This window comes from Callospermophilus lateralis, chromosome 3 (assembly GCF_048772815.1).
Source record: "Callospermophilus lateralis isolate mCalLat2 chromosome 3, mCalLat2.hap1, whole genome shotgun sequence".
NCBI classification, from domain to species: Eukaryota; Metazoa; Chordata; class Mammalia; order Rodentia; family Sciuridae; genus Callospermophilus; species Callospermophilus lateralis.
The window spans coordinates 118338859-118346991 of NC_135307.1; the positions used below are offsets into that span (position 1 = coordinate 118338859).

The 8133-nt window shown below is 53.4% G+C and overlaps 1 long non-coding RNA gene across 1 annotated transcript; it reads left to right on the top strand.

Annotated features, from left to right (window-relative positions):
• The first annotated feature begins 213 nt into the window (after positions 1–213).
• Positions 214–5150, top strand: LOC143394157 (uncharacterized). The gene is made up of 3 exons (XR_013090668.2): positions 214–375; positions 3447–3482; positions 4331–5150. It is a non-coding gene; the product is annotated as an uncharacterized LOC143394157 (long non-coding RNA).
• Positions 5151–8133: the final 2983 nt, after the last annotated feature.

The window sequence follows — 8133 nt, forward strand, 5'->3', positions numbered from 1 at the left end:
GAAGCGTGCTCTAGTATGTCCCCTACGTGGTAGTTTCCAAAACTGGTTAGCATTTAAAAGCTAAAGCATTTGGGGAGTTCTGCAAGAAGAACTCTGCTTAACCTGGCATTTCCCAAGCTTAAGTGACCGTATTCTTTTTTAGGATGACCTTTGGCTCTCTCAGAAATTACTTCTTGCCTGCTGGTAGGAGGGATCCAACCACAGCAACTTAAGCATATCTGGAGGTCATCAGCCCAGGGTGGCTCCACCATGGCACCAATATCCCAAACTCTTCCTTTCTTTAGAACTCATCTCAGCGTTGCTGTCTAGCTCAGGCCACCTCAGGTCCAAAATGGTTCCATCCTGTCTGCATTCCAGGCAAGAAGCAAGAAGCGGGTGAGTGGGAAGATCCTGTGCTCTCTGCCTCTCTATTACGGAACTTTCCCAGAAATCCTCTCCAGTTCCTTTGTCCACATCTCCTTGGCCACCTGGCTGTATGGGAAGCTGGGAAACGAAAATCTAGTCTTTTAGGTGGAAGAGGAAAAAGTGGAGAGTGAGGACTAGGTAGATAAGGGCAGCCTGGGTCACTGCTTCTTTATGTTGTTCTATATAGAACTGGTTGGAATCAGGAAGGGCTGGACTCAGACCCTATTTACAGACTGTGTGGCCTTGGATAAGCTGCTCTCCCCCACCCCTAGTACCGTACCGAGTGGGGACCGAAGCCAGATGTGCAGTCGTGACCACTGAGCTACATCCCCGGCCCTTTTTATTTTGAGACAGGGTCTCACTAAGTAGCTTGGAACCTCACTAAGTTGCTGAGGCTGGCTTAGAACTTGTGATCCTCTTGAGTGGCTGGGATTACAGGTGTGGGCCACTGTACCTGGTTTAGATATGCATCTTAGCCTCTCTGAGTCACTGTTCTTGCCTTTAAATAGTGATATGGCAAGGACCAAATTAGATAAAATATGTGCTAGCAGTTTAGAAATTGTAAAATGATATAAAATGAAAGGTCTTCTTATTTTAATTTATTCCTCTAAATAGCCCTTTGAAGCAGGCAGGGCAATACCTATCTTTACTTTTAACTAAAGAAGAAACCGAGGCTTGGAATTGACTTGTCTGATGATGAAATCTGTGTCCTTTTTTTTTTTTTTTTTTTTGTGTGTGTGTGTGTGTGTGGTGCTGGGGATTGAACCCAGGGCCCTGTGGAGGCCAGCACTCTACCAACCCAGCTACACCCCAGCCCTGGGTCCTGTTTTTGTGCCCAGAATGAAACTTGATCCCTGAGTCTTGATCCTGGCCTGAGTTTAAGTTCTGACCTGAGTTTAGACTGAACCCTGATGCTGTTGAGAGAGGGAACTTTTATTTTTCCCTCCTACCAATCTAAGCCCTGATCTTGGGCTCTGACCTCCAATAAACACAGAGGCCCTCTTGAACCATCCAGCAGCCCCAAAATGTGTCCGCTGGGCTCCATAAGGGTGTGGGGGGTGATGCTGATCCTCAGGCCTGAAGCACTGTCCTCCCAGGGGAGGGAGCTTCCTCCCACATCTCCACCATTCATCCAGACCTTGCAAAATAGGGAGAAAACAAGCCCAGTCTGTAGACCCTGGGAGAAAGAGGCAAGTGGGCGCCCAGAGAAGCAGGAGGTGCACCTGGCCTGCTTCCCCCTAGTAATTTTCCCAGCCCAGACAGCTGTAATGGGGAAGGTATTGAAATTTAAATCAGAGCCCGGCCTAACCTCTGTGCCTTCTGCGGCTCGCCCGCCACCGCTGCTGCCTGTAATCTCAGGCTGGCTATCTCCTCCTGGGGAGAACGACAAACCGACTCGGGAAAGTGATAAATTTTCAATTTTATTTTAAAATATACCAGATGGGAGATTTTATTGGAGCCATAAATATGTCAAGAGCAATGTTGGTGTGCGATGGGCGATGCCCCCTCCTCGGGGCCTCTCTCCCTGTTTAGAAATTCCATCAGATTCTTAATAAGAGGCTCCCGTTCGTCGGCAGCAAAATAGTCTCTATATTAAAGCAATTGAATTTCCATTTGCCAGACATCTTGTGCTTTAAGCTTCCAGGTTCCAGGGGTGTGGGGTTGCTAAGCCGATTCTAAATGAACCTAAACTAATAACTGCACAGCACGCTGGGGGCTGTGAAGGAGTGGGAGGGGGAGGCGGAACCGGAGGGGAACGGGAAGGGAAGGAGAAAGGAGGTGACACCAATCGTGAACATCGGGGCGGGGAAAGGAGGGGCCACACTCTCTCCTCCTCCGGCTGCCAGCCTGGGGTGACAATTCTGCAAATGACTGAAGAGCCAACCCTCTCCATGCACAACAGGGAAACTGAGGCTGGGCGACGTGGCTGGAACGCAAGTCCCTCTTCCCTCATTTCCTTTTGTTCCCACCTTCATGGATTTGACATGGGCTGTGCCCCAGCCCTGGTATTTGCCTCATTTCACACTGGCCAACCCCCCTCGCCCCCAGCACCCTTCTATCAAGTCTTTCTTTGCTCCCATAAAGATCTCTTTGATTCCACGTTAGCATCCGGAATAGGAGATTGAGTGAGATCACAGGTTCAAGGACATCAGAGATGGGATGATAAGAGGTTAGGGAAAGTGAGGCCCAGAGAGAGAGAGAGAGAGAGAGAGAGGGAGAGAGAGGGAGAGAGCACGCGAGCGCAGGGAACATAATTCTAGAACAACATTCCAGAGGGAATGCCTGTCTACAACCTGTCTACACAGCCTGCCTGGGAAACTTCAGCAGAGTCTCTGTGGTGCTTGCCTGGGTTAGGCACAATGTCCCGGAGGTGGCAGGTAGCACCTCAGCTAGAACAACACCTGAGAGTGATCCTGCCCTCATGAGCCGCTCTCTAAAATGGTCTGATCTCTAAAAAACATAGAGGCCCTCTTGAGCCATTCAGCAGCCCCCAAAAGTGTCCACTGGGTTCCACAAGGGTGTGTGGGGGTGATGCTGATCCCCAGGTATACACTTATAAGTACCAAGAAGCAGCAAAAATAATGCTTATACCCCCAAATATGAGAGCTTAATGGAGGTAATTCACAAATATTGTTTGGCAATATGCTGGCTTCCCTTGAGTGTTCCAAAAATGTCACCGATTACTCCTTTGTTATCATGATTGATTTGACCTCCCTGGATGCTTCCAGCGGATGCCATATCATCTCCCCACGGGTCTGCGTCTCCAGGTCATCTGACCTAGGATTGGGTAGACAGCCACTGATTGGTTCAAAGAGTTGAGGGTTTTCCATCCATTAGATCAACATAGGGAACTATGTTGATGCAAGCAGAGTAGATAAACCCTAGTTTTCACTTCCTTGCTTTGTGTGTTCCAGGACCTCTCTGAGCCTCAGTTTCCTCATCTGTGAAATAGGTGAATAATCCTTTCCCTGCCTTTCTTTTGGGACTGTCCCATGAACCAGAGCTGGAGAATCCATCCTTTGTTTTTTGTTTTCTTTTAGTGCTGAGGAGTAAACCCAGGGCCTCACACATGCTAGGTAAGTGCTCTGTCACTGAGCTATATCCCCAGATCATTTTTTTTTTTTTTTTAAATTTTTGGCCATACTGAAAAATGAACCCAGGGGTGCTTTGCCATTGAGCTACATCACTAGCCATTTTTTAGAGTCTCACTATGTTGTTGAGAGTCTCCCTAAGTTTCTGAGACTGGCCTTAAACTTGCAATCCTCTGGCCTCAGCCACCCAAGAAGCTGGGATTAAGGTGTGTCACCATGTGCTGCAGAGTACACCTTTCACTCTCTCTGTCTCTTTGGCAATGGGGATCTGACCCTGGGGGTGGGGCACTTTATCTCTGAGGCACTTTCCCAGCCTTTTTTTTTTTTTTTCTTTTCTAATTTTGAGACAGAGTCTCACTACGTTGCTGAGGGCTCCTCTGAGTTGCTGAGTTTTGGCTCAAACTTGACATCCTCCTGTCTCAACCTCCCAAGTCCCTGGGATTAGGGTCGGTGAGCCACTGTGCCGAACTGTGGACATTCTTAAACTGTCCTCCCAATCTTGCTAACCTGGGTCTTTCCCAGTGACTCTGTGGGAGACAGCGTTCACCATCTGTACCTGCCCCAACCTCCTCCAACCCAATTGTGAAAGTCCAAGGAGCTGAATCGAGTGTCCCATGGACAAGGTCAGGGCAGTGAGTACCTGGTTTCACCCGGGATCTGGTGGTGAGATCTGATCGTGCAGCAGGATGGTTCAAGCAACAGAGCTCAAGGCCAGCCCCAGCCCGTGGCACCACCAGACCAGGACCACATCACCGGTTCCTGGGGGGTGGTATTTCCAGCCTCCCGATGTGGACAGGTGCTTTTCTTCCATTGATTTCATCCTCTTCTTCCAGGGTTTCCAGGCCCTAAAGTCGGGGAGAACCAGGAACACAGGCCTCTACCCAGTGTCTGCCCCCCATACCTGCTGGGGAGAAGGTGCAGGAGGGGGTGCGGCACACCTGAAAGCGCCTCTGTTGGACCTTCAGAGAGACCAAGGGCAGGATGGGAAGCTTCCTGGGGCACAGGGAATTGTGCCCCCAATGCCAGATGCACTGCTGGTGCTCGGTGAAGGGCGACTGGGGACAATCACCCTTGGACCGGCTCCCATCTCTCTCTGGAGCCAGCGTCCACCCTGCTGGCCTCCAAGATCCCTGCCAGCTCTGCTGTCCTCCGCGACTGGGTGAACTCTGTCCTGCTTCCTCCGGGAGGAGGGGTGAAGGTGGTTCCTTCCTGTTGACCCAACAATGTGGGAACCTGGCGAACCTTTGCAGAAGGCTCACCAGGCCCCGGGTGTCACCTGCTTGAGGGGCTGAGTCTGCTTTGTTGCCCATTTCAGAGATGGAGAAAGAGGCTCAGGAAGGTCCAATGAGCATGGACGTCACAGCCAGCAGGTGTGGGCAGGATGGGGCAGAGAGCAGCAGGTGGGCCCTGTGGGCGGCACCTGCCCAGCCCTTTCCCAGAAACCGCCTTCTGCAGTCCTGTGAGGGGGAGCGGCGCTGGCAAGTCAAGGCTCTGAGAGCTGGGGACTTCCTATAAGCCACACTGAAGGACAGAACAGAGACAAGGCTCTAATCTCTATCTTCCAACACTCCCTTCCTTGGTCCATAAACAAAGTTTCTATTCTTGTGCTTTGGGAAGTGCTGGACCCCTCCACCTATCTCTCCTATAGGTACTTACTGAGCAGTGTGTAGTGCTGGGGAAAGATTCAATGGAGCCAAGCAAACCAAAGTCCCTGCTCTCCTAGTGGATGAGGAAGAGAAAACAACACAAATAAATTTGTCACAAAGTGTCAGAGGGGGATAAATCTGTGGACACAACAAAGCAGGCTCCTGAGGATGGGGGGTGGGCCAGGGGAGGCAGTTTAAAGTGGAGTGTTCAGGGCAGGCCTCTGGGAGCGGTGAAAGCTGAGCAGAGACTTGAAGGAGCCTGGACCTAGGGAGAGCACAGGGTCACCAGTGCAGAGGCCCTGGGGTGATGGTGGGCCCTGTGCTTCCTGGGCTTGAGGACAGCGGGGAGGTCTGAGTGACTATAGTAGAGTGAGCCAGGGTTGTGGGAGGCCGTGAGGTGGGAAGGGCCACGGGAATCATGTATGAAGGCTATGGCGTAACAATTGCCATTGGAAAAGTGGGCCTCCTTGGGTGAATCTGAAGGTCTCTCAAATGATGGCATTTTCGGGTCCTCACAGCTCCACAGCTGGGACCCGGTGAGATTGGGGTGGGGGTGGGGCACCTAGCCCTCTTCCCTTCTCCACACCTCCCCACCCCAGGCTGCCCTTTCCCCCAGCTCACCAGGCAGTGGAATGGAGGAGGAAGGTCAGGGAGGCCAGAGCCTTCCCGACTGGGAGCTCTCTGGCTGCAAGTCTCTGCGGGTTTTGAAGCCGCCAGGCCCCAGGGGAGCTAAAACCCATTAGCAGGCAGACAATGGCCTGGGGAGACCTCCAAAGCCACCTCCACGAAGCCTGCAGCTAGGTTTGTGTGGGATTTAATAAAGGCCCAGAGCCCAGCCCTAACCAGCCCCCAGGCCCGGCCCTGCCCTGCCCCAGGCCCCTCTCTGGAGGAAACTCAGGCCCAGGGAGGACTTGTCTCTGGCCACACAGCAATTCAAGGCCCAAGCCCTGGCAATCCCCAGTCAGGAGACGCTTTCTGTGCCCAGCCCCAAGGCGGCTGCCTCCTGCAGCCCAGAGGCAGCCCTGATTTGGGTGGAGTGGGCAGGTGAAAGGACAGCCCCTGCCACCGAGTTCTAGGACCGAGGTCTTGACGTTCCTGTGTTCTAGTTCTTATGTATGTCACATCAGAACGATTGTATTTTTTCTGTGAAGATGTCACCAAAAGACCACAGCTTTGTCCCTTCACAGGGAGGAGCCCAGCCAGGCCCCGACACTGCAGGGAGTTCTGGAGCCAGAATTCCAGGGTTCCCATCAAGGCCCTGCTGCTTACCAGCTGTGTTGCCTTGGGTAAGTAACTTAACTTCTCTGTATCTCATTTCCCCATCCGCAACATGGGGTTGATAATAACCCTCTGTCCCAGGGTTGCTGTGGAGATGCAGTGAGTTCACCTACCTAAAGCACTTAGTGCCTGGCCAGGGTAGGTGTGACCTCTGCTGCGCGAACTGATCATGCACAACTGAAGAGGGAGTCATTCAGAAACCTAAGGCGCAGATTACACCGTCCCTGTCCTCTTCTGCCTTCCTTCCGCTGCCAGCCCAGGGGTGGGAAGTTGCCAGGCAGCCCCCGGGCCTGGACCCCCAGGGCAGACCCCTACCCCTCCCTTGCAGTGCAGGGCCTTGTTCCTGAACTGAGTCAGCCTGCTCTCCCACCCATTGATCGGAGGAGGCAGCCGACCAGACGGGCGCTTTTAACAGCTTTTAAATGTGATGGAGCTCAGCGAGCTCAAGAGTGGAGGCCTGTGGGGGGAGGGAGGGCTTCAAGGTCAGCCAGCAGCAGCTTGACCTTGAAGCCGTCCCCTTCCAGGGAACTGCCCGGGGGCTGCTGAGTCTGGGACCAAGAGAAGCCTTTCTCTCTCCTGTCAAGGAAGCCCTGGGGGCCTGAGCTGAGGAGACAGATTGAAAAAAAAATAAAAAACCACGAAGAGGCGTTAAATGGATTAAAGAGGCAGGTGGCCAGAGGGGACGAGGGGCAGAGCCGTGCCAGACAGCAGCAGCAGAGACCTTCTCCTCCAAGAAGCTGCAAATTGGCTTCTCCTTCCTCGTCACTCGCCAAAACAGTCCCCGGAGCAGACAAGCTGGGAAGATAAACGACTTCGCTCCATCCCGGCTCCCTCTCCCCGGCTCCTCAGCAGGACAGCTCTGCTTCCTTTGTCCTGCAGATTAATAAGAAGCAAGGGCGACTCCCCGGGAGAGGGCCCCATCACCAGCTCCCCAACCCAGAGCAGGGCAGCCAAGTGGCGGGAACAGCAGGGAACAGCGTGGACCTTACACATGGGCCACTGGTCAGGCAGCCCCACCCAACACTCCCTAGACGGGACAAGATGGCCTGCAATCACAGCGGCTCCTGAGGCTGAGGCAGAAGGATTACAGGTTCAAAGCCAGCCTCAGCAATTTAGTGAGGCTGTAAGCAACCTAGTGAGACCCTGTCACCAAAAAAAAAAAAAAAGGCTGGGAATGTGGCTCAGTGGTTAAGTCCAGGGAGAGCTCAGCACCTTCACTGTTCCCCTGGGCCCTGCCACAGCCCTGAGTGGCAGCAGGCCCCTGTGGGCAAGACGGCTCTTCTGTCTCTTTCCAGGGGCTGCTGGGGTGGGTGGATGGCCACCGTGTGCTGAGGCCTGGCAGCTCACACAGTGGTTCTACTTCCATGATCCTCTGCAACTAGGAAACCCAGGCCCAGGGAGCAGCATGGCCTTCCTAGCTTGCTCAGCTGGTAGGTGGGGAACTGGAGTTCACGTCTGAATTCTGGCTCCAGACTTGGGCACAGCAGAGCCTACGCTGGGAGAAGTGTTATGGGGCAGCCCAGCCACCAAGGGGACCCTAGGGAGAGCAAGAGCAGTGGGCGGCCCCTTCCCAACTTCTCTTCTGCCCAGAGCCTGGGCTGTGGCCAGGGTGCAGTGGAGAAGGCCAGGCCCCTTCCAGCACACACTCCCTGCCCCAGCTCCGAGAAGTCATGGGAAACACAGGGCTGAGGGTGTCCCCGGAGTCCACCCAC